Here is a 26,880-nt window from a genome sequence, read left to right on the forward strand (position 1 = left end):
CAAACGTAAAAACTGCTACTTTTCTCAGGTTTCTAACAATCGGTTCGGCCGATTCGGCGTAGCTCTGCTTCGAGACTTCGGCCAAATTCTCGTTATTCCGTGTTTTGGCTTATTCAGTACTTGATTAACCTTTAATGAAAATAATATAAAGCATTTAGATGATTATGGGCGGAATCAGACTCTTTTATTTTCGTCTAATACATATATTTTCCCAATGCTGATGTAAAACATTATCTACATGCGTTATTTATTTAAAATTTAACTCAAATCTTTACCATAAACTATTTATTTAATTATGTACAGTTAGTTATAGCTATGTTTTTGTGTATGTTATCTGTATTTAGATTAAGTTGGCTTAAAAAGAGACCGATGATTCTGAGCGGAACCAGACTTTTTGTTGTCGTCATCGAGTAGGTACGGTTCAGAAATTTGGGAATGCAATATGAGATTCCAGGTAGCATATTTATATTTCGCTCGCAAATAATAATGCTTTTTTGACATGTTTAAAAATATTATCAATGTTTTTTTTATTTTCAAAAATCAAAAACGTATTTTTTTTAATGTTTATTTTAAATCCTTTCCATACAATTGCAAAAAATGTTATTACTTATTAAAGTTGTTAAAAAATTGAAATGACCCCACAGTTTCAGAATATTTTAAAAATAATTTCAATGGAACGAATGTGGGTGGTCCTGACAATATCTTAATTTCTTATACACAGTAACCGGACGAAACAAAACATTTTATAACAGAACCATGACAATTCTGAACAAGTTAAAAATATATTTATCATTAATTTTTTCCCTGTACTGTTTTGATTCGAGGTGATCTCTTTATACCTGGAACACTTTTAAACATATGTAGGTCAAATGCTAGATTAGTTTATTCATCAATTTTCAGAGATTATCGATGGCTTAGTGTGAGCTAGGGAAAGACTAGTTTTCAAGTCAGGCTTGCATTGCGTAGAATCATACGTAAATGTAAATTCGTCATTTGATCTTGTGATAGCATCATTTAAATACTGCGGTCTTAATACTTAAGACTTACGATACCGGTATTTTTATATACGAAACACTTTTTAATGCTGTAGTACCGGTATAGACCCAATGGAAATATCGGTATTTCAATGCCAATTAATCATAAATCATGCCTTTATTATATATTCCAATTATAAAGAATGCATTAATTTGCAATTTATACTTCAATTAGTGTATTTGATAATCGATAAATTGCGTATGCCGGCACGTCAAGAAGTAATTTCAATATGATAATTAAATTTAGAAATCTAATATTAGATTAAATACATGTTACTGGTTTAAAACCATTTCATGTTTGCAATAATAATGTTATTTTAAAACAATATAATGAAGAACAAAATAAACGTTTTAAAGAAGGAAACAATTGATGTTGATTTAAATATATTTCGCTAAAGATTTAAAACCGTTGAAGTATGTTATTTTTCTTCTAAAGAAATACGAGTTTATATTCAAATTTACGGTTGTTTATATAGTAGTCTCCGATGCGTAAAAGTGTTAAAATGGCACTTTTTTTATAGTATTAAAAAATGTAATATACGTAACATAAATAATGTTACTCCTCACCGAGCAAGCGCCACCCACTGCTTCATTAATCACTTTGTAGATAATGTTCTATGTTGTCTTGGGAAATTAAATAAAAAACGCAATATTGTTATAACTAGTTTCATGAATCATTATATATTAATGCATAGTATAATAGTATCAATCTGTGTTTTTTAATAATATATTATTTTAAAAGGATCTTCTATTATTTTAAAATGAAATCCCAATTCTTGGGAAATGTGTTGTTGATTTATATTTTATCATGGTGACCTCCTATAATAGTTGTAAAATATTAGTATAGGGTGAAAGATTATTCATAGAATCCACGTTGTTCTGGAATCGCCAGTGGCGTCTCAGTTGATGACTACACGACCTAATTTGAAATTCAAATTGTGTCTTCCCAACATCGCCTCGTTTACGCTTTCGTTTATCGGACCTTCCCATGGTCCTTTTCTTACATACACCCCCTCCTTTATCTGACATTACTTCTCTATTTCCGGAGCGCTTGTTTTTCGCCCTTGGAGCTAAAGAGGAAAAGAAGAAAGATTTTCCAGGAAGCGTCTGATTTGCTTCTTGTCAGTTTTAAGAAAATTAAAACGTACTGCATTTCCTCTCTAAGAATCGAGTCGAGCCACGCCATATTTTATTTGACTCCCACTCTCACATATTGTGACATAAAATTAATATAGCACTATGTTTAAGTTCTTATATAAAAAAATATTTTCATTATGCAGCCATATTTTTTATAATAAAAATATAAATTAAACTATTACATGATAGTATTTAAAAAAAAAAATTAATAAATATTTTTATAGAACATCCTTTTAAAATACGTACTGTTCTAATAAATCCAGATTGATAGTACTTAAAAAATATATATATATATATAGTTATTAAAAATATTAATAATTGAAAAAAAAAACTTTCTCAATAACTGGAAGGCATTGTGCTGTGCGTAATGAGCACTGAATATTCACACAATTCCGATATTTTGTTTTAATTAAATTTATGGCGGAAAAATTAGTTCAACAAAGATACGTTTTCAGTTTGATTTAGAAAGAGCCAAGCAATGATGTATTTTATTTTTTTAACGCTTGATTAACAGTCAATTTTAATTTTTCTTTAGTAATTGTAGACATTTATCTCAAATAGAATGTTGATAAAAGCAGATGCATTAAAATATTTATTGACAATAAGTTTCATTGTAGTCATAAGTAGATCAAATCCACTACTGCTATGTTCCATCTCGTGAAATTGTGTGAACGCGCTTTTATGCGATTACTCGTTTTATCTGATCTCGGGTACATAGCGTGCGGAACAATGTACCGTAGCTCACGTATACCCAAATGTGCAAAGCAATTTGTAAAACGAGTGCGATAAGCAACTCTTCGCAATAAATTAGTCTTATATTATCTCTTAACATATTAATTCACACAGATAATCAAAACTATGATCTGTTCACAGCAATATTGCTTATAAACATAACATATACAATTCGACCCATAACGACTCTGGATCAGGCCTTTCGGTGTTCGCCTCCGTGATCAATTCGCCCGATGAATGGAAACGCAACATATTGACTTGTTTCAAAGCTAATTGAAAACGACTCCTTTCAAATAAAAAATGTATTAGTTAATTAAATGGGCGAGATAGGCAAAAGTTAAATTATGTCCGCCATAATTCACAATTTCGTCGTGTAGCTGATGAATTGCATGAAAAACCGTCGTCCGTAAAAGTTTCCCGCGGACAATTACCATAACTCGGCCGAGTGTTTTGCGTGAGGGCCCGTTTTAGTACAGTGCCTCGGTACATTTACACAAAGCATAATTTATGCTGTAATAATAAAGTGATATCTCCAACACTTGTTTCTCACATAAATATGTATGTCGCTTTCAAAATACTGTTTTATTTTGATTGCAAATTATTTATATTCTAAATTATGAATAATTTCTACAGTGTGCGGCCATACCTATTGCTAATATTTTACACATATGTTTGGTGAAGCGTGTTTCGTTAACTATTTGGGTAAAAATATGGCGATACAAATGTACAAATATTAGAACGAATTTTGTGTACGCAATACTTGCTTTTGTTTTTACTTCGCCAGCCATCCCTATCATAAAAAGGGGCAGGCAGGCCGCGGCGGCGTAGTCATTTCTCTGTTAAATAACATAATTACTGGGTACCGTTGATCTTGCCTGAGATAAAATAAATGTATTATTTTTATGTTGATACGTCGCGCATAAGTTAAATTAAATATGCGCCAAAATATTGGCCGGCGAGATTTTTTTTGCATAAGTGAAGTGGACCGATATTTAGACCCTCTGGAGAACATTTTTTTTGCCTATAACTATTCTACCAAACTATTAACTAATATTAGTATACAAAAAATGGTAGAAGGAAAATCGATTATAAATAATAAATTTAAATTTAGAAATCAGCTACCTAATTATGAAATTAGATCTGTCGATGATTTACACATCCCTCACGCATTTTCTGTAAAGTTTGGCATAATTGTGACAAAATGCTCCCCTTTGCTGTGGAGGCCTGACATGTCAAGGGCAAAGCCCTGGCGTCAGGCCTCTTTGTGTGGCGCAGTCTCCTTCCTTATTGACGATTAAACTGTCACTCCAAGACCACGTGTCGCATCCGTTATTTAGCATATATTTGGTAGAGGGAAGAGGTTCTCAAAACCAAAGTTTATTTCATTTTTTTATAAGGTATTTTTATATATTTTCGAGAAGCGGTGTTTATTGTTAATAAAAACAATCAGTTTTTTATTAATAAAATATGACAAATATGATTGTATTCACGTTATAACCAGAGATTTAAAAATAAACAATGCAAACATTAATGCGCTTAGGCTAATATATGTAGTATATTATTGCTTAAACCGTTTAATATAATCTGAGCAAAATGAATATATACATATATAAACAAGTTGAAATTGTACCCAACTACTACAATTTTATATTTTTGCTTATCCCTCTGTTATATATTAAACTTAGCGTGGAAAGAAATTGTTTTACTTTCTTTGTAAAAAAACATATTTTTTGCGTTGAAGGCAAGTTGTGTGGTGAAAGCTTAAATAACCCATAAATCATCTGCCTAACAGAATTTTCCTTATGGAGAGGGTCATAGCTGAATTATCCGATGTCCAGTTACACACAGCAGCTCCAGTCTTTTCTCTCTCGCATGCTCTAAATTTGCCTGCGAGATGTTGGCGCCAAAACTCCGGGCTCCCACCATCACATAGCCACCACTATCTCTCACTCCTCCCATCCTCCCGCACCCACCGTCTTTGCCAGTTTAACGTCATCGCCGCGGGACGTCTAGTAAATAAACCACCGCCGGCCATCTGCCGCTCCTCAAACTTTTTTTTGGGGAAATGCGTCGCAGCGTGGAAAATTTTTAGGGTTGAAATTTTCATTCCGACCGACCGGTCGGGCTATTGTTTGCGCTCGAATGCGCAAAGACTAGGGGTGTGTATATGTGCAATAAACGCGTTGGGGTCGCGAAATGGCATGTTACTGTCCAAAAAATGGGGTCGTTTCATATAAAATTACACCACAATTTATCGTGGAGGAAAATTAGATAAAATTATTCAGATTTATATCTAATGCTCTTTTAAAAAGAATACCGTGCCATTAATTTAAGAAGGGTGGTAGCGAGAATGTGAAACGTGCCTAACGTCCGTTAAAATAAATTCACGTTCAAAACAAAAAATGTACACTTATACAAATGCACGCTTAAATCTCAAACTTAAAAATTTGGAAGGGATGGAAGGCATAATATTTAAATATATATACAAATTTGGAAGCGTGGATGGCTTCGTAATTCAACGTATCTATAATATATACAAAAATATTAGCGCCGGTGTATTTTGTTTATAAAGAAAACTTTTAAGCTGAACTTAAAATTTTTGTTCTCTTAAAAAATAATAATACAATGAAAACTCATTTCAACCCATAAATATTTTCGGTTTTAACACTTCAACGGCGGCCGACTCATAGCCTTATGTACCATTCAATTATTTAACAATTACCTAAAATTAACTAAAACGCGTTGAATCCACGCAAACTTTTCATTTTACAGCCCACGTCTAAAAACACAAAAGCACCCAGAGTTAATCGAATCGTTAAAATTTAATAATAATACAAATCCCTGCATATTTAATGACTCAGGGGTGGCAGACACAATCTAACTTATTTATTATTAAATTTAACGTCGCTAATTGTTGTTTTATATAATAGATACAATCCTAATTTATATGTATTGAATGAATCCGTTGATTTTTAGCTGCGGACTGTAATCGCGATTGCGTCCCTTATTCTTGCCGTCATCGCCAAGGCTTCTGCGCTCTAAAATACACACAAGCTCATCGACGAGTTTGGCAGACACATTGATGGTACTCTTAGTTGTGCGTCACTATGTGTATACAATGTTTTAAATGCCATCATGATGCATTGGGGAAACTTGTCTAGTCATGATTTAATAAATTAATGAATAAAAATAATGAAAAAAGACGAATGTTTCCTGAAGTTGCTATATTTACAAAATAGGTCGAGATTTTTTCTATGAACAAAATCCTGATCAGAAGTGTCGTTACAATTATATTATATACTTTGCGCTCATCTCATGATTCGCACTCATATTAACGCACTTCATGCTTTTTAACAAAGTTCACAAGCTTGCCTTATTAATTGCTTTTTTGTCACTAAAATTCACCATTATTTAACTGCTTGAGCTATTCAGTCGAATGAGTAGGTTGGTCTATAAAATACTTTAGTTTCTTGTAGTCAACTCGTGTCGTTAAAGTGTCAGGTTTTTTGTGGCTTGGATTAAGGCAAGTAAATGTTTAGTTTAACCAATAGCCGTTCGTGTACCGAATTAAATAAGCAAAAGTATGTCTTCCGGGTGGCATTTTATAGGTATAACCATTGTGATCATTTACGAAATCGTGCGCAAGATGCGTGTCTGTTATTTATTTATTTATTTAATAAAGCTTGTTTATAAACTAAACAAATTTATTCGAAACATACATATAAAACATAATTTAAACATAAACATAATATAAAAAATTACATGATATATGAAGGTTTTTCTTTATTCCATTTAGGAAACCTGCTCCATTTTATTTTATATTATTATACAAATTCACACCTTCGTACCGTACTCGTTTTCTTATACCTATCCTTAAATTGTCTCTATTTCTAGTAAATTAAGTACATATTTATTAAATATATTAAAATACTTTGGTAGTCTCGAAGTTAATGAACAAATTAGAAATTTTCGGTTAGGGTTACTAAATGCTATGGCTTTTGAAAACCAATGTATTTTTAGTCATTTTGTAAATTCTTGGGTGTTCTGAAATTAATATTGCATTGGACAATTGCGTTAGATCGCATACAAAATATTATTAATTTAACTATCGTGAATTGTAAAAAAAATTATATAAGCATTTATTAGATAACAATAACATAAAAGAAAATATAAAAAATATAAGAAAGTGAAAATTTAAAATAAACATATAAATCCGTTGATTCTGGAATAATTTACTGTAAAAAATTTAATTTTGAATAACTTAAGACTCGAAGATGAATTAAATCAGAAGTGTAGAGGACTTTTAAATCCTTAATTTATTAAAAATAATCTATAAAATACAATTTTCTGTACACAATTTTTTTTTAACAATATTGATTCTCCATTAACCGTTTTTCATTAAAAATATCAGATAAAAATATAATAAACGAAGTTTAAATTTAATTACATAAAAAACTTATGACACTGCAATGGTTTTATAGAAATTAGCCAATTTATTAGTAACGCACGCTATGTGCGCCGGCGCTGCAGTGCCTACATTAGCTCCATCCTCAGGCGTGGGATAACAAAAATGCTTCGTGTTTTTATAATCTAATCTTTGCCGTTCAACATTAGCCATTTTCACGCAGTAAGCAAACGATTATCTCACAAACTCCTCGTGCGGCATGCGATCCTCATACGGTTCATTGATCTTCTTTTCTGACGACGGGAAATATTTTAAAATTATTTTTGGTAACAACACTTCCATTGAATGTGCTGTGACTTTTAAGCAAATATTTAAATTAAATACCTCAGCTTGAAAAATAAGTGTACCTTACAATAATTCTAGCACAATATTTATTTTTATTTAATAATAACAGCTTTACACTTTATCAATATAAGTATAAAATCAAATTTTTAAAATACATCATTCAAGTTATTTTCTGTAGAAATAATATATATTATAGAAATATATATAATATGTCGCAACTGAAAGCTACTGCCCGTTAATAAACTATATGCATTTGGTATTTAAATAATTTTAATTAATAAATTTATTAAAAAAATCTACACGTGTTTAAATTAAAATAATAACATAATCTAAATCAGTACCTAATTTATTTTTGTGGCAAAAAAATGTTATATAAAAAATTATATAGACTTATGATCTAGATGTTTTCCTCTAGCAAATATAGTATTAAGGGATTTCGTTGGATCTTTACTTGTAGGTCCCAATTTTTCTAGTTAGGCTTCTCTCACTTTTCGTGTCGGAAATCAATTCTTGCTTTGCTTTTCTTCTTCTCGTCTTCTCTCCATCCGCCAAAACTTGTCCGTTTGTTTGAAAGAGTTAAATTACTCATTGTTAATCTTCTGCATCTTATTCATTACTTCTGAAGTTTGCTGTTAATAAATATTTGCTGTTCTCGCAGGCTCTGATTTTATAAGGTCTGATAGACAAAAGCGATCGCTTGTTTACGTAAAAAATATAGTGGTTATCCTGCCAACCGTGACGGGATTTTGCGGTTTACCTTCGAAATTTAATATTTGCTGCCAGGATTCGGTATACTTTCACGCGTGATTTGGGACATTGCGGGATTTGACGCGTGCTGATTTATCGAAGGTTTTTATCAATGGAGCAAGATGAAAAAAATGTACGCCTGAGAAAAATTCGCACCATTTGTCACGTAGAACGGAGGCTCGGGACCATGTGCTAAAAACGTCATATTTCTTCTAAACTGTGAGCTAAAAATATTGTACCGTTCGATGTGTCTGTCACTGTCACGGTAACGCGTGTCGCTATTTTTTACAAGACGTTTGTATTTGTTTGAAAATAGAGTGAGAATTCCTAGAAACAATCTTTTTATTTATCTATTTCATTTTTATAACGCCGGTGGTTTATGTAAAATAGATATTTTATACCTCCTATGTACCTGACAAGTCTTTGAACTAAGACTAGACAATATACAATGATCTTTGAATGTCTTTTGACATTTGACATAATCATAATTTAAGAACGATAATAGAAGAGACGTTTTATCTTATTTTTTTTCAGTAATTATTCACACATCTATTTAAAACTTTTTAAACCCTAGTTTATTAAAAATAATCCAGAAAATACAATTTTCTATACAACATATTTTACCGACATTAACAGTTTTTTACAAGATATCACAAAAAAATTTAATAATGAAAATTAAAATTTAATTATATAATTTATATTAACCTATGACAACACTGAGACAATATTGAAATTAGTTAATTTATTAGTAACGTATGCGCCCGCTATGTGCACCGGCGCTGCGGTATCTACATTAGCTCTATTATTGTTTTTCTATTTTATGAAGTTGAAATGACAAAACGCACTAATTTGGTTCACACTATTCAATGTGCTTAAAAAAGGATTATTAAGATGTATTATGATATAATTTATACAAGTAATATATGTTAAGTATTCTGATTCATGTGACTTTTTGGAAACGAGGATATCAAGACTCGCTTTGATTAATCCCAGGAATCAATATTTTTAACCTTAAATATTTATATGAGATTATCAGATTAGTGGTGATTTATTGAAATTCATTTTATTGTTGTTTTTTGTTTGTAAATCTGTAGCTCAATTTGCTTAATTAAATCACTTTGTATAGACATTTATTCATTTATTAGAAAAGTTTTAAAATATGTCTTAAAATATATATTTACAATAGAAAAAACACGGATGTTCTATATTTTTTATTTTAGATTGTTTAACCGAATATCCGTGCCGTCCGGTGATGTACATTCGGTGTACATGTGTAAAATTACTGATTGAAAATAATAGTCAAAATCGATTATTATTGCAATTAAAGTGCTAAAAACGAATACATGGGCTTAAGAATAAAAAAAGTACAGTCGCTTAGAAAAAAAACGAGAATTTAAAACCAGGGGTTTTAAATGATCTTTTTTACAATATTGAACTAAAAAAAATATTTATCATTTTATACGTTTGACTGTATTGCTAATTGCTATTAGATTTTTTGTCATAAAATATATTTTTGTTTTTAACGTAAATACTTAAAATATGAACTTTTATATCCGACATAACCTTTAACGCACAAAACTTTTTTCTTAAAAAAAAAGCTTCGTGCGTTAAAGGTTAGAATGAAAGAAAAATAAAGCTTCGAACCTATTATTTATGTATAATTTATTTAGGGTATACCTTGACCACTACCTGAAAAAAAAACCACCGAATGCTTTATTTTTTACAGTACTTTCCCTGCTCTACGATAAGATAATAGTTATTTTATTAATCTAAAAATCGAATACATAAAACCATATTTTTTTATTAATAATTATGCCATAATTTAACCATAGCCAACAGCCTATGTGGATTAAATATCCTCTCGCTCTCCAGTCTTAATACAATTCTTCCGCTCTTCTTGAAAACACCTCTGATTGACCATACGAGGGGGTTAGTCTCGGTTATGGCCCGTGGAAATTAATGCGCGGGGGTAACATTTTTACGAGCTGCCAGTGGCGTGGGGCGATGGCGTTAATATATAAAAACATAAAAATCTAACTCGAATCTTCAAGGGAGGGTCGCCGAGGTCATCCCGATCGTTTGGGATGACCTCGGTCGTGTCATTTAGACACCCCTGCGCGACACGCACATTTCTGCCTTAATGTCCTCTCGCGTGCTCTAGGCGGAAGCGGATTCACGGGGCGTTTGTTGCTCGATGGCGGTAATTCTATCTGGGTGTTACTTTTTCAGGGAACATATCCAGCTGAATTCCTTATCTTTCAGCTGAAAAATATTTGCTCTTGGATGTGATCGTTCTTATCTGTTTGAGGAGGACTTTTAAGATCATTGTTCGTATTGTTTATGTACCTATCAAATTATGCTTTTTCACTTAGTACGATTGAGTTATGTGACAGCGATTTGAATTGGGGTGCACGAAAACCCCAGCTCGACTTCATCTAAAATTATTCATGCATGCACTTAAAAAGGTTTATATATTAATATGGGCTTAAAATAATGCTGTTACACTATAATTGCAATTTTTAAACAAATATTTTATACGTAATTTGGGGTCCGTTTTATGCACTTTGGAAACACTGACATGGCGGCGGCAAGAGCAACACATTCTTTGGTTGACCACGGCAGGAGTATAGCGACCGGCGGCGTTGTTACAACCATTATTACTACCTAACAAATTAAATAAATAGTACTGCAGCGGCCTAACCTGTTTATAATTGCCATCCGTCAATGTCTATATATCCGCCAAAGTACTATATATAAGTTCAAATTATATATTATTGTCTTATTTCTAAATATATAGTTTTCATTTCATGGTGGCTTTTAGATGATAGCTGGGCTGGACCAAAATCTGACGTATGAAGTGGAAAGGCCAAGCAGCTCCCAAAGTCAAACTGTACAAGTGCTGTCTTAAGGCGGTTTGTGACGTGAATTTGTTTGCCACTTGTTCTTTTTTGGTACAGAATTCTCTGTTAATAAATAATCAAGTATTAATATGTATATATTTTTAAATCCTAACTAACACAGTAGCTGGTACCCATTATTTTTAAATTTTCGTTGTTGTGTGACATACGTTAGTTCAATGCGTTATGGCGAAGTAAACACAATCAATATCTAAAAATATGTAGTTAGACAACAGACATTGTTTATTAGTTTGTTTATTTCATATTCACCGCGAAAATTATTATTATTATTATTAATTAAAATAAAATTATTATAAATAAATTTTATATTAATATAGCCATCTTTTCTTTCTGGAAATTAAAGTCGCGTAAAGGGTTTTTTCTGTAAATGATTTGTTTTTTCAAAGAGAATTTTTGTTTATTTAAAAAAAAAACACATTTATTCAAGACTTCTATCTACGCACACATAATATCGCGTTTTGTGTTCGAAAATAACAGAAATCAATATTAATGTTATTAAATTTAAAGGCGTTTTAACAAATCAGAAATATTGGTCTTACTCGTCACTCATTCTGAAGCTAAATTATTTTTATTTTGACTTGGCGTTAAAATTATAAATATTTGATCTTGACTATTGTTTATAATTATTATATTTTTAAATGTAATATAACTAACAGATATATTTTATATCTTACAGTGACAAATTGCGTTCTGTTGTAATTAATAAAATAAAAATTAATTAGCGTAAATTGTTGTGGGCATCATTCCAAGCCTAATATAATATCAACCGAGAAACTCATTAAAAGTATAAATTTATTTTATCTAATTATCTAAATCGTATAGCTTTGTAATGAACGGTGTATATTAATACACGTAAACAAAGGAATATATTCAATTATAATAATAAAATTTGAATTTGCTTCGTTGCTTTCTGAGGCACCGGTAATACGTTCTGTTGTTTAGACCAATGAAAAATAAGCATTCAAATATAAAACAAGATGGCTGACAGTACCATGACAACAGTTTTAAATAATTATTATTTAATAATAAAATTTTGCTATGCGACAATAATTTTCATTAATTCGTCATTTGATTGAATATAAATAATCGGATTGCAAATTAACGGTGTGTTAAACAAGGTGTGTTATAACCAGGAAAATTAAATATATACATAATGTGTTGAGGATTAGAATACATTGATAAAACAAGATAAACAATTATAAACCAATCTTCGTAATGAAATCTTCAAATTTTGAATTCCCGGCGACGGGCTCCGAGGCCGAAAAGTGAGTTTTTTCTTTTATAAATAATAGGATTGCAAATTAACTAGGTGTGTTATAACTATGAAAATTAAATATATACATAATGTGTTTAGGATAAGAAGAATACATTGATTAGGTTAGATAAACAATCATAAAACAATCTTCGTAATGAAATCTTAAAATTATTAATTCCCGTCGCCGCGCCAGGCTCCGAGGCCAAAAAGTGAGTTTTTCCTTTTATGTTACATAAACATTATCATTGCTTCCAATTTAATGCACATATACGTTAGATTTTATGAATTGCAAATAAACCAGTTATGTTTTAAACGTGAACGTGTAACATATCCTTAGTATGTATGAGGATTGAAAGTTAATGTCGATCAAATCAGCGCTGTCGCAGTGGGAACGCTATATATATTAGCCAACGGACAGCTTATAAATGTGTAGTTTCTTGGGTGTTATCTAATAGACGAAATTTTACAATGATTATAAATATGTGATTGCATACCTGGAATAATCGATAGCCAAAATATCTAAGAGTGGGTTATTTTTAATTCTGATGTGGCGAAATATATATACTTCATGGTTTTTATTCAATTTTTGCTCTGTGCCATCATTCGCCATAGTACGTTCTTTATAAAAAGATAATACTTGCTAACAGTGACTTCAACGTGAGAAGATTCACTTTTTGTTTATATATACCAATTCTAATTTGTAGCCATATAGGTCATCAAATTGTTCCATCATTGCTTCTGAAAAATAATTAAAAATAATAATACCTTTATCCAGAGTAAACATTGAACACATTATTACTACTAATATAATTTATAAATTAAATTTAAACGACCATCGAAGAACAAAATTTACGGAAGTTACTGTAGAGGATTAAACACGTAGATTGGCATCTCTTTATCTTCTTCAAATTGTCGAAATATGTCATATATTAATTGTTTGCCATACGTAAATGTTATTAGATCTATCATTACTTCTGAAAATTAGCTGTAAACACAATCGTGGGTAAAATATAATTTTTGTTTACACTAATAGGAGATTTTTCATTATTACTAGCATTGTAATATGTTTAATTAACTTTGGTATGTAAACCTTTAATTGCCCAATCACCGCTGTTTGTCATTTAATATTAGATCCTGGAAAGTCAATGGTAATGTTGTTAGAATGACCGTGATATATTATTCATATAACCAAACACTTACTGGCACACTCATAATTTATAGTTTTGATTATATTGTCAATAATTCCAAATGCTAAATCACTTTGAATCATCTTCAATTGACACTTTGTAAGAAAAACGCCGTGATTATAACATATTTCTCACTGCTTTCTTAAATGTCAAATTGCTTTTTTATATTATATGTAGTGAAAATATATATACGGATTAATGGGTAATTTTGGCGCGTTTGTTAAATCTTATTTGCTATCCCATGTGTATGGAACAGTACATTTATCTAAAAAAATTTAATAAGGCTCATATCACAACTCACGTGGAACGATCTACAAGAGAAGGGGCAAAAAAACTTTTCAGTAAGGATACGAACAATTTTAACAATAGCTACTCAAGGGCGTTCCCGGACGATATAGAATTGCCCTTCAAAATATGTTCTGTCCTAAAAAATGTACTTACACTAGCTATAAACAATTTGGAAAAGCGATCCGACTTTTCCATCGCGTTCCACGGGGAGATATTGTTAGGCGATAAATCAAAATCTGACACTACGTACAACATTGGAATGAGCACTCGGTTACATATAATATATACATATAATAGACGTGTAATGCGAGAATTAGACGTCCCTGTATCCAGTGGCTGTCAAACTTTTGAGCGTCGGCGTCGTCGATGAGAGTAGCTCGCTGTGGGGTATTATTTTAATAAGTTTTCCAGCGTCGAATAACATTAGCATGATTGCCCTTTTGATCAGGAGAGCGGTGTCCGTAACGACCCTCGTTGAGCCTGAGTAATGTTTTAATAAAATATTTATCAAAATGTAATTATGCTTAAATCCATCAATTTCGTTTATGCGTAAACGCGACGAATGATAGTGATTGGGCAGAAGCGGTTTTCATTAGTTTCAGGACGCAAAGTTTTTAATCTCCTCTCGCGTATATTTTGTTTTCATTTTAATTTTCAGTCTAGCACAATTTTTCGACCGCAATTCACCGCCAGCAATTAATCGCTAGCACTTTACCGCCGCTGTTGTTTCCTTGAATATGACCAGAAAAATACATGTCAATTAATAGAATACTATGAATCCTAATGAAATCTAAATATTTAAAAACGATAACTGACTAGCGAACTTTTGCCCCCCACCCCCCTGGAATAAGCTTAAATGATGTCCCTGATTCTAAATCTTCTCTGGTTATCTCTCAAAGAAAATCTAGAAAAAAACAGTATTGAATCTATTCCGAAAACATGTTTTAAAATATCTCATTTCAGTGAAATCATATCAGAATACTTTTTCACCGGTAGATATATAATTCTATCAGTGAAAATATAATTTATTTGCCAGGTGCTTGTAAAATTATATGATTTCAACTTTTCCCTATATACTTTTTCACCGGTAGATATATAATTTTATCAGTGAAAATATAATTTATTTGCCAGGTGCTTATAAAATTATATGATTTCAACTTTTCCATATACATTTACATATATATCACTATTTATTTACACTCGATGTATAGATTTTACAGTGAATGTGTATTTTTCAGTGAAGCTATATTTTCATTAATGAAGTCCAAATACATGTTTACCAGTAGATATAAATTTATACTCTATGAAAATGTCTATGAAACTCAATTTGACATTTGCGAGCGTTCCCACTGCGACGGTGCCGACGCGATCTTATTGCTTTTGACGTGGATTTTTGACTTCTGAGAAGTGATAATTGTTTTTTGCGCCCTCCTATTGGTCAAAACTAGGTTTAGATGTACTTCATTCGATTCTCCCATATATCACTTGTTTTAAGTTGTAATTTTGTTATAAAAATATAATAATTTTGCCCCCCCCCCTTCACTGGAAAAATATGAAATGACGTCCTTGGACAATTACATCTACAACATTTCAGGTGCTTCGTCAGTTCCTATACTTACACCTCGAGTTGATTCTTTAAGTGCTACTAAATAAAGCATTACTTCTTTCATAATCACTTCTGCAGAAACATGACGAGTACCTGCTACATCTTACGAGCTCGCTACTGTGGAGCCGCATTAAATATACCAAAAAGTCGCGTGCCGCTATTCAGCAATGTGTGACATATATGTATTTAAACATTAATACTTGGTTGTATTAATTCTGTATAATAGTTTAAAAGCAAAAATGAATCATCAAATGACGTTTTATGGGTGTCATAAAAGAAATTTAAGGCATCTTAAACTAATTTCCTTTTATTTTGTTTTTAAACATTGAAACTAAAAGCAAGATTATGTGAATGATAATATGGATTTATTGTCAATAACATTTCATGTACGTGCGTTTGCTGAAAAGGGAAGATAAGCACATTTAACCGGTCACACAATTCGACGTATTATACGTGAATCATATTGTCCACGCAGCGAGACTATAGCGAGGTCAGTCAGGTGCGTTAATTGTGTTATAATACATATACTCTGCGGTTACTATGGTATTTTTAGCCCAATAAACCGTCGGTTACTTACATTTTTCGCCCTCTATTAACGCACCGCATTCATAAATAATTCAACTTGTAACAACCGTTTAATTGGATCGTAAAAGCGACCAATTAATTTCGCAAACGGTTTTAATAATGCTCTGTGCTCATCGCATGTATGTATATATTTTTCGTATACACACACGAATGACGAATTAACATTTTAAAATGTGTTATATATCATACATAAAATTGTATACAATTTAAACTACGTTAATATTACTCTTTCTTAACAACACAAAGACTCAAGTATGTTCTAATGTACGTACGCAATAATATTATTTCAGCTGTTAATAGTCGCTAATCCTGGACAGATGTTTGCCAATGTTGTACACAATGTAACTACCGTACTAAATCCTATTTGGGCGATCCGATTAGTGTGTGTTCGTATTTGACAAAAATCCAACACAATATTTAAGAATGTGATAAACATATTTTTTATATATTCGAAAGTAGACTGACGATGCCGGCTCGTGTGAACGCGCTCATTCAATTACACGCGTCACAGATTCCGTCAAACTTTTGTCTTAGCAACATAATATTATTTATGTCATAGGTGACAATATGTCTTTGGTTCTAATATAATTAATAAATGTTATCAATGTCACTCGGGATATTTGTGCGTAGGAGTATACGCGTTGTTTATTGTTTCTCAGTGTGAAATTTGTTCTCTCAATGTGCACTGATGAATAAGTAGATGGAAGGAATTCCAAGTATGTCGGTCGCGTTGCGAATTCGACGGAACCTCTTTGATGAATCGAGATCAACATCTCGAGTAATTATGTTATATTTGATGATGAGAGAGCTCGTGCGTGGAAAGGTCAATGTGCAAATAGATACGTGATGATCAAGAGCCAGTGGCGTGGAAACTGTGAGTGTTATATATATTTACTGTTCTATAAAACATTAAGATCTAAAAAGGACTATTGTCAATGAGAGAAGCATTTTTCTTCGCATTGAGCAATTTTTTGGTATGATATTGTTTCGAGTGGTATGACTAGCTGTTCATAATATATGTATCCTAGTGTCTTTTTATAGGAGCATTGGGTACAATGTATTGCATTATTGGCGTAGCATGTACTTAAGTTGCTGAGGGGCGGTGTCGACAATCCGTCAACGCTTTGCCTCGTTCAGCTACAAGCTAGAGGGTCGCAATCGCATCCTTATTCTTTACCGTCGTGACCAGGACGTCAGCGCTTGCAAACGCCCCTCTTGCACGAGCCATCCAGTTTCACAACGAGCTTGCCAAATACAAAGATGTTTTCAGCAATAGCTATGAGGAGGCGAAAAAATATGTGGGGGTATGCACCATATTTTTTTAAATATTTTATAATGTAATTCCTGTTTGTATAATGGCATTCAGTATTTTCGGTCAGACTTGTTATAAAATATACTAATATACTGATAAAGGTAGTAAAAAATAACAAAAAAGAAAGAACAAAAAATAATTATTTTTTGACTACTCACATACTTAATTTAATCAATAATATATGCGTAAATCCGCGATTTAAAGGGAATCCCATGGTCCTTTATACGCCTTAATTTTGTTTCAAAATGTGTAACAATGAGACGCTACTTCTTCACAAAAAAATGCGCATTTGAAAAACATTTGTGAATTGAAACATTAGCGGCGTATCTACTATGACTGAAATTCGCAGAATTCGTTCGTTGAACAAAACAAAATGTTGGAAATGTCCACCTTTTATTATCGTCTAACGCTTATCTCAAAAACACGTGTGCGTAACAAATTGTTGGGAAGTTCGTATTACATTCTTGTATTTTCGTTTTAAAATCCAAAGATTTTATTTCAATCAGTTCAATAATTCGATCGCTGTTAATTTATATTTATTTATTTAATGTACAGTGGTACCTCGGTTTTCGTTGACTTCAGTTATTGCCGATTTTTTCCGCGAAAAATTTGTCTCGGTTTTCGTCGGTTGCCTCGGATTTCGTCGGCGTTAGCTTGCCAGGTTTTTTTTATTGATTGCGAGTATTAATACATACTACAAATAATTGCCTCGGTTTTGTCCCGCTCAGGTTCGTTGCCCCAATCACATATAATGCGTTTTAATATCTTCTCAACCAACCGCCATCTATAAATTCCTCAGGCACATTATAAGGCTATAAACGCTGATAGTTAACTTCTGCTGTAGTAATCCATATGATTAAGTGATTTTAATTATGGCTTACTTTTTTGTCCATTATATTGAGCGTGCTGCAACTGGCATCATCTCTTAATATGAGAGATTGATTTCCTCGTTTTTAAACGTATTTATTTTTTATAAATTAGCCCGATGCGTTACATCGAAGTTAAGACAATCAAAAACTACTAAGTAAACAGTGAAACACCAGACTGAAGTCTGTTAATTAGTGACGGCTATTTTAATAAATATAAACTATACACGACTAGCTCGATTTTATTTAAATTGTTCATCACTATATTAGTCAGTGAGATAATCAAAATCTAGGAAAACTTAATCATTAACGATGAATCGGAATTATAATTATATAATAATAAATAATTTTGATAAAATTCAAATAAATTATTTTTACATAATAATAAATAATCACGAGCGTCCATACGGGATTCGAATGTGTGTCTTTCAGGTATTAGTCGTCGACTCTGACCATCTGTCTATCGTGCTTGTACACTTATATAGACATATTTATTGTTATTGGACAGTTTCTATGTTCTTCTTGATGTAGTAAAATGATCTTGCTGCACTGGCATCATCTTTTGATTTGAACTACGAACTGAAAATAATGGTCAAAAACAAGTCCGTTAATAAATTTATCCTAATGTTTTGTAACATTAACAATTATATACTCATGTTGATAAATTATCCTGAAACATTTTTTTTATACAAAGGTTGTCTTTTATTTATTAAGACTTATTTATAATCGTCCATTAATTTAAACTTTAAGCCATAGTAACGACCATAGATAAGATAAACTTTAGATAGATTTTAGAGTAATATCCAAGTAAGATTTATATATACTATAAATATATATATATTTTTAAACGTGTACCTCTTTTATAGTCGTCATTTACGTGCCACGTTGGAATCTTTATTTTTCCTTTTCATAAATTCCAATTCTGTCCGACCCACCTTTACATTTATTGATAGTCTGAAACAACGCTTCGCTGTGCAAACATATTATATTATGTAAAAACGTTTTTTTCTCTTTCGTTCGCTCTCTTGCGTACATTTTCTATTATCTCACATCTTGAGTTCTAAAAAACCTAAACACTTATTATATTCTAAGGCGTCGCAGTTGATTTTGATTTTTTTAATTTGCTTCTGGAATATCTTACTTCGCGTAAATTTTTACGATGTTGTTGGATATGTAAATTATTCACCTGTACAAACACATGATTGTAGGTCAGTAATAGGCAAACGTTTTTTAATTGCGTATTTATATGTTTTTTTTTACCATTTTTTTATTCAATGTTTACTGAAGCGCGTCGCACCTATTCAAGCTTGTTACTTATTCGTTTCTGCCTAGGCTACCACCAAGGAAACGTTTTTGGCCTGTTCATATATATATATTTATCTTTTATACACGTATATTAATCTCATGTTCTGTATTTATTTATTTACTGATATATAGCGATTGCAATACCGGTATTACAAAAATATTTTTTTTGTTCGTTTACACCATAGTAAACAAATGTATGGGGTGACATTTTTTATACTACCCCAAAAAAATGGCCCCCGAAATCCAACAGAAAAAATGAATACGCTTAGATTTTGCTTCAGTTTCAGGTACCGAAATACCGGTATTTCGTTATATGAAAACCGATTAAAATACCGGGTTACTATTCTTGTCCATATCGATACTTTTATTTGGTAGGAAATCTTTTTATTCCTATGCATTTCTTGATTTCTAATCACAAATAGCATCAAAAATTACAATGAACTCATATTAGAAATGTTTTGCTATGCTTGATTGCTTATAAAAAGTTAGTATAATATAATCAATTTGAAAATATATATAGCTGTAAGCGTTATTTCGCTGATATCAAAATCGTTTAAAATAGTTGCCACCGTGTTTCAATAATCTTACATGTAAAATTATACGCTGAAAAAAATATTGTCAGTGTTTTTCCTTACACATTTAGTGTTTCTCCTAACATGCGTAGTTTTAGGTATATTTAAAAAATACCATATAATAGATAAACTAATGACGCGACTTAAAAAGAAAATATTGCAGTTTCTTTCACTACATTGGTAAAAAAACAGAAATGGTCAAATTTTTTTACATAATTGAAATAGAAACAGTTTTTTATCATTTCAATCAAATATAACACTTTTTGAAGACACTACTGCTGTAGATTTTTAATCAAATATTCATGAAACTTTTTTTTAAATAAACCTTGTAAATATATTGGCTAAGCTCGTTAGCCAGTATGATCTGCAATCTTGTTTCAAAATGGATGCTTAAAAAAATCATTACTCCGTTAAAAAATTGTTTTATAATAGAAACAAAAAAATATTTTTATTATATACAGTGTAATCTCAACTTACGAGTATTTTATGATACAAGCATTTTTTTATAATTTGACTCCCCATACGAGCAAGGTCTTGACATGCGAGCAAGAAATCGTACTGCGTTACTTTTAACTGCGTAACTTATCATTAATTTATGTAATATTTATTTACCATTTCGATTCATTTTTAATTGGATATAGTAGACCCCCCAATAACACGGTCAATTTGGGACGTTACATTATGTGTGAGCGAGCCAAAGAGAGGATATCTCACCACACGTGCCTGATTCGTACGTACGTATTGCAAAAAAATGTTTTTCTAGTCCTCCAACTACATGCATTCAAATAGCACGTCCTCGATTTACCGTGTTATTGGGGGATCTACTGTATAACGGTTTTCGAAGATGCGATATCTGCTTTAATTTTAATCAAATTTGTATGAAAATTATCTTAAAAATATTACTCGTAAATATCTTGGCTAAGATCCACCGTCTAGTTTAAATTTTTGTACATTTTTTTTATCATTTATGCAAATTTTTGAAAATTTTAATAGATAACTGCCGTAATTTTAACCACGTTGTCCTAAATATAGATCTAATAAATATCTTAGCTAAGTTTATTAGCCAGCTTTATCCGGATTTTTTACGATTTTTTTTATTGTTGTCAATTTTACCATTTAACAAAAAAATAATAAAAAAAATTATACCTATTAAAAAACATTTTTTTATATATACATATATCATTTGAGTCAAAAAATAGAATTGTAATACAAGTTGTGCATCATTTAGTGAAATGATAAAATCGAGTATAATATTTATTTTATTTATAATATAATATTTTAATATTTTAATCTCATCTGCCATTACATTAATATATAAAAAAATAATTTTGTCAGTCATATTTTACAAACATTCACCAGTTATATTTATTTTTAAAATGAATTTGTGGAAACAATACCAATTATTTTTTCTACTTTTTAAATTCAGATAATTTATTACTTTCGTGGTTGTGGCAATGAAACCCATTATATATACGTTACAAAAATTACATAGTTTTAAAATCGTAATGACCACCGGCAGTCATTTGTCCTTTCCGACAGAATGTTGTCAGATAACCGCCTGGCTCCAGGGTAGCCAACTTAAATCAGTCCCCATATCCGAAAACTTTTAAATATTAGTGCACACTGAAATTTGTTCAAAACACATTTAAGTTAGTTAAATATGTACTATATATAATTAGTTATGGTTCAGTGATTATTGCGCAAATGTACTAGATTATTTTTTTTATTAAGAATAACTTTTAAACTATTTTTTTAATTATAAGAAAATGTATAGTACTAATATAAATCTAAAACATTTTCACTTAAAATCATATCGACATTTGTGATATTGCTATTATTTATTTTATTGATATACAATTTTTAAATGCTTGCAATTTTTGTATGCGCAATTTTCGTTTGCGTAATAATCCGTTCACCTAAATTATAAATTCATCACAAAAATATATAAAATATTCAACATAAAATCGACGATTTCTAATAAGAATCTAATCAGCACTGGCTGCAAGAATCAGGTAGATAGTGTGCGATAGGATATTATATTTTTATCTTAGTCCATAAAGAAATTGCCATTGTGTAGAAACCTATTAGTAATATTTTTCTTGTGAATCCCACATTACACAATACATCTGATTAGTGTCTATAAAATCAACTTAAGAATATGGTGACTTTCAGAAGGTATAAGGAAGGAGAGCTTAGATCTATAACAATGTTGTTTTAATTCCAAATCGACGGGGGTAACGGACCATAAAATCATTAGAGTGCGTCATCGTTTTGGATTAAGTGCCATTTATACCCCCTCCCCCCCGTTCCTTTCGCAATTACACCTTCAATTGAGGCGCTTCACCGCGGAACCGCAAAGCGTTCGGCCTGTTGCTCTCGCCCGCCACACTTTGAGAAGCTCAGGCGAGCCATGGCCTTCGCCACCGCGCGCCAATGAATTCTCACTACGAATCTATTGCGGCGTGTTTACATGGGAGGATTGTACGGCCGTGACCATAATAAAGCGACAATAAGTCATGCGAGCCATTTGCACCGAACCACCTCTTGGACCCCTGAATCCGAAATCGATGAGAAGCGCTAACGAGCAAAAACGCGAGCGCCAGAAGGGTGCTTTTTCGTCGTGACGTTGTTTGTACTCAACATCCTCTATTATTGATAAAATGCAGGTATAAATAAATATATACTTACTTGCTCAAAAATCAATATTTTCACGTATCGTCAACTCAAAGGTACATGCCACACAACATATAGCACTGAAGTTGGCAATTGCGCTAACTGAATGCTATGACATTCAGCTTTAAAACAAACGTAGTTTATTAGAGTTGTATACACATAGTAAAAACTATGATACAAATACTATATGCTTGACCAACTCGAATGATTATTAGCAATCGAATGTGAACTGTTGAATACATTACGTTCGATCCTCGAATGCCCTATAGAACAAAACGGGTTTCTTTTAGAATAGTTTGTCTAAAACGGGTCGCATCTAGAGACTCCAGTCTAAATATTCGAATACCGTTATATATATATATATATGTATATATTATATATGCATATATTCACCCGTTTTTTAACAATTCATTCATATTTTTAATTTTTAAAACAATTGTGTCTTTGTACAACAACGCAGTTTTGTTCGATTTACAGTCAAATTGTGCACTTTTTTTTTTGCGAAAATAAAATTCATATCTTAATGGTTCTTATAGCATATTATTTTAAAACCACTTTTTAAAAAAAATACTCAAAAATGTCTGGTACAAAGGGGGAGAGGGGCAAAAGTTGTTTAGTCAGTGATCGTTTTTTTAATATTTCGATTTCATTTATATTCATACTACTTCATTAAATGACATATTTTTCCCTGACCCTGTTTAGAATCCAAGTTAAAATCAATAAAATCGCAGTGGAAACGCTCGAGCAAATAACAATTAATTCTTCTCAGATGTCAAAAATTCACGTCAAAAGCAATAAAATCGTGCCGTCGCAGTGAAAACGCTCGTTACCGAGCGTTCCCACTGCAAGGACGGCGACACAGTTTTATTGCTTTTGACATTAATTTTTTACTTCTGAGACGTGATAATTGTTTTTGCGCCCTCCTATTGATCAAAATTCGGTTTGAATATATTTTGACTGGTACTCTTGCATCAAAATTTAGTAGTAATATTGGTAGTGATAGCTATCATATTTTTAAAACAGTGTAATATATAAGTGCAGACAAACTACGGAGCAATATGCGAGATGCAACATCTGTCATACTTCCTATTCTGCTTATTTTCACATAAGAAAACTATAATTAGGGTTTGTTTGGGTTTGAACAGAAAATGGACGTTTCGTAACTGTCAAATAGAGCTTCATAAACATTTAAAATAATATTACAAATTAAATGAGGAACATATAAACCGCATTTTGCCCAATAGGAGAGCGCAAAAATCAATTATCCCTTCTCAGAAGTCAAAAATCCACGTCAAAAGCAATAAAATCGTGCCGTCGCCATCGCAGTGGGAACGCTCGTTACCGAGCGTTCCCACTGCGACGGCGCCGACACGATTTTATTGCTTTTGACGTGAATTTTTGCCTTCCGAGAAGTGATAATTGTTTTTGCGCTCTCCTATTGACCAAAATTCGGTTTGAAAATACTATGATCAGTCCTCTTACATTATAAGTTTATAGATATTTTTAAAACATAGTGTAATATCGAAATGTAAACAAACTGTGGAGCAATATGTGGAATGCGATGTCTGTCTGTACTTATACTTTCGCCTATTTTCCCCTGAGAGATGAGTTGGCTTAGTTTGTATTTTGGACTTTACATAATGAAAGTTCTAAAACTAGAGTTAGTTTTAGAACTTTCATTAGGATAGGTTTTGGTTTGAACAGCAAATATACGTTTCGCAACTGTCAAATTGAGTTTCATAGACATTTTAGAGCGGCATATTAGCATCTATTAAATAAATTATATTTTCGTTAGTAGAAATATACATCTACTAGTGAAAATGTATTTGGACTTCACTAGTAAAAATATAACTTCCCTGAAAAATACACATTCACTGTAACATTTACAGCTTTAAATTGTACTAAATAACCATATTATTAGGCTCAATAGTTTATGGCACCTATTGGCGATTTTCTTGATGACTTATAGAAACCATCCGCGGTGAAAGAGTTTGATTTAAAGTTTTAAAATACTCGATGCTGTACTGTTTTTAAAATTAATATAAATAATCTGGATGCCTTTTTTGTTTTTTTTTACAACAAAAGGTACGACGTATCTCATACTAAAACACGGGCGATTACAACTAGTTTCTGGAGCGATTATTCGACCGCGGTCCACCCAGTGGTCACCTATGAAGTCATTCAATCAATCAAGAACGATCTTAAAACAAGGCATCATATTTTATTAAAAAATAATATGATAAAAATTTAATTTCAGAATATAACTTTAAATGCTTATAAACCTATAACTGCGGTTAAGCTATGATTAAAACTCAAATTCTTTAACTACTTAATAACCCGACCGTTCAGAATCTGAACTTCAGATGATCATTCATATTCTATAAACATAACTAAAGGGTTCACCTTTCATATTCACAACATTTTTTTATTGAAAAAGCAATTATAATGTAATGCTCAAAATATATTTATATATGTATATATAAATAAATAATTTTATTATAGAATTTCAGGTATGGGAAACTTTTGTACATTCTCCCACCAAAGTATTAAATTGACAATGTTGCTAGGTTTAATTCCAGCATTCCAGATGTTATCCAAGCTGAAATTGTCCCGTTACGCAACTAACAACGCACAATTTCAAACATACGCATATTCGCCAATTGAGAGGAGTATCGCTCGCTTGGCGAATACATGTGCTAATTAATTCCATTCTCGGCCGAATGAATGAGTTGTGAGGTTTTGCACAATGGGCAACGCACGGAACAATGGGCGCCAATATTATGTAAAACCAACCTTCGTATTAAAACACATCCTTCATTCATGTATTATCGATTATTTGTTTCTGTTTTGTTTCATTACATACGAACGTTTTGGGTATCAACATGACTCATCGTCCACTTTGAAAAGTGCATGAAGAGCTATAATTCAGAGAATCACTTCTTCCATGGAGTCATTCTAAGCTATTCTCTCTCTCTCTCCTACATAATAATGCTTTGTATATAAACTTGAAAGTCTTATCATTTGGTCCAGAAGTTTGTTCATCAAACGTAGTTAATTATACTTGTAAAGTTTAGTAAGATATATATGATACAAATACTAGATGCTCGAATCTTAAGTTGAATGATAAGTATTGGATGAATATGAGTTGTTGAATATGCTTTAATACATACAAATCGCCTCACAAACAATATTTTTTTAAAAATTAAATATTGCCCTTAATTGAAAAAATATCATATCACGCGGTCGATACTATTATTGACTTGGAATACTGCCAACATTGATTTAATATGATCTTGTTTGTTTGAATCCTAACTAAATTTGATACAGAATGCAAATAATCACTACTCGTTATGGTAGGTTTTATAATTATATATAATTATTGTAACAGCATTTAACACCTCTTTATATAAATATACAATAAATACAACAAAAAAACACCTTAATAAATTAGTAATACTTTTTTCGGTTTATCTGAATGAGTAGCTACTTTCTTTTTTCACAACGGCGAAGCAAATGAACCATTTCTTTTTGCTTACTGACAATGAGAGTTGTTTCATCGGCGTACTTAAAATTCGTCACTTTCTCCAAAAAATTGTGCTTTACGTGCAATCGACGATTTGAACATAAATAACTAGGTTGTAAGTAATGATTCTTAAGTTTTTAAGAACATGAATATATATGCATAAATAATTAATAATATATAGTTTCAATTAAATTGTGTGAAATGAGTAAATTATCTGCCGAATGCGTGAATTGGGCAGAAACTGTTTAGCTTATTTCATGCATTGAATAGATAGTAGTGGACTTTTTCTTAACTAGACCAAATGTCATTTGATTTAGAATGCTAATAAATATAATGACGTACAAATTTTATTTACAGTTATTTTGGACAGATTAGACGCGAGATTATCTC

General features: G+C 31.5%; 1 protein-coding gene and 1 long non-coding RNA gene across 4 annotated transcripts in view; one reads left to right on the plus strand and one right to left on the minus strand.

The window, feature by feature from the left end:
- LOC148234747 (protogenin B-like) overlaps positions 1–26,880 on the plus strand; it is a 119,345-nt gene that overhangs the window by 49,747 nt on the left and 42,718 nt on the right. The gene's annotated exons all lie outside the window — the stretch shown is intronic.
- On the minus strand, positions 3,280–9,055 carry LOC148234748 (uncharacterized). Its single transcript, XR_015809827.1, has 2 exons — positions 6,705–9,055; positions 3,280–6,327 (listed from the first exon to the last, which is right to left on the minus strand). It is a non-coding gene; the product is annotated as an uncharacterized LOC148234748 (long non-coding RNA).

This window comes from Plectrocnemia conspersa, unplaced genomic scaffold (assembly GCF_051122295.1).
Source record: "Plectrocnemia conspersa isolate PC_06_02 unplaced genomic scaffold, ASM5112229v1 ptg000005l, whole genome shotgun sequence".
Classification (NCBI taxonomy): Eukaryota; Metazoa; Arthropoda; class Insecta; order Trichoptera; family Polycentropodidae; genus Plectrocnemia; species Plectrocnemia conspersa.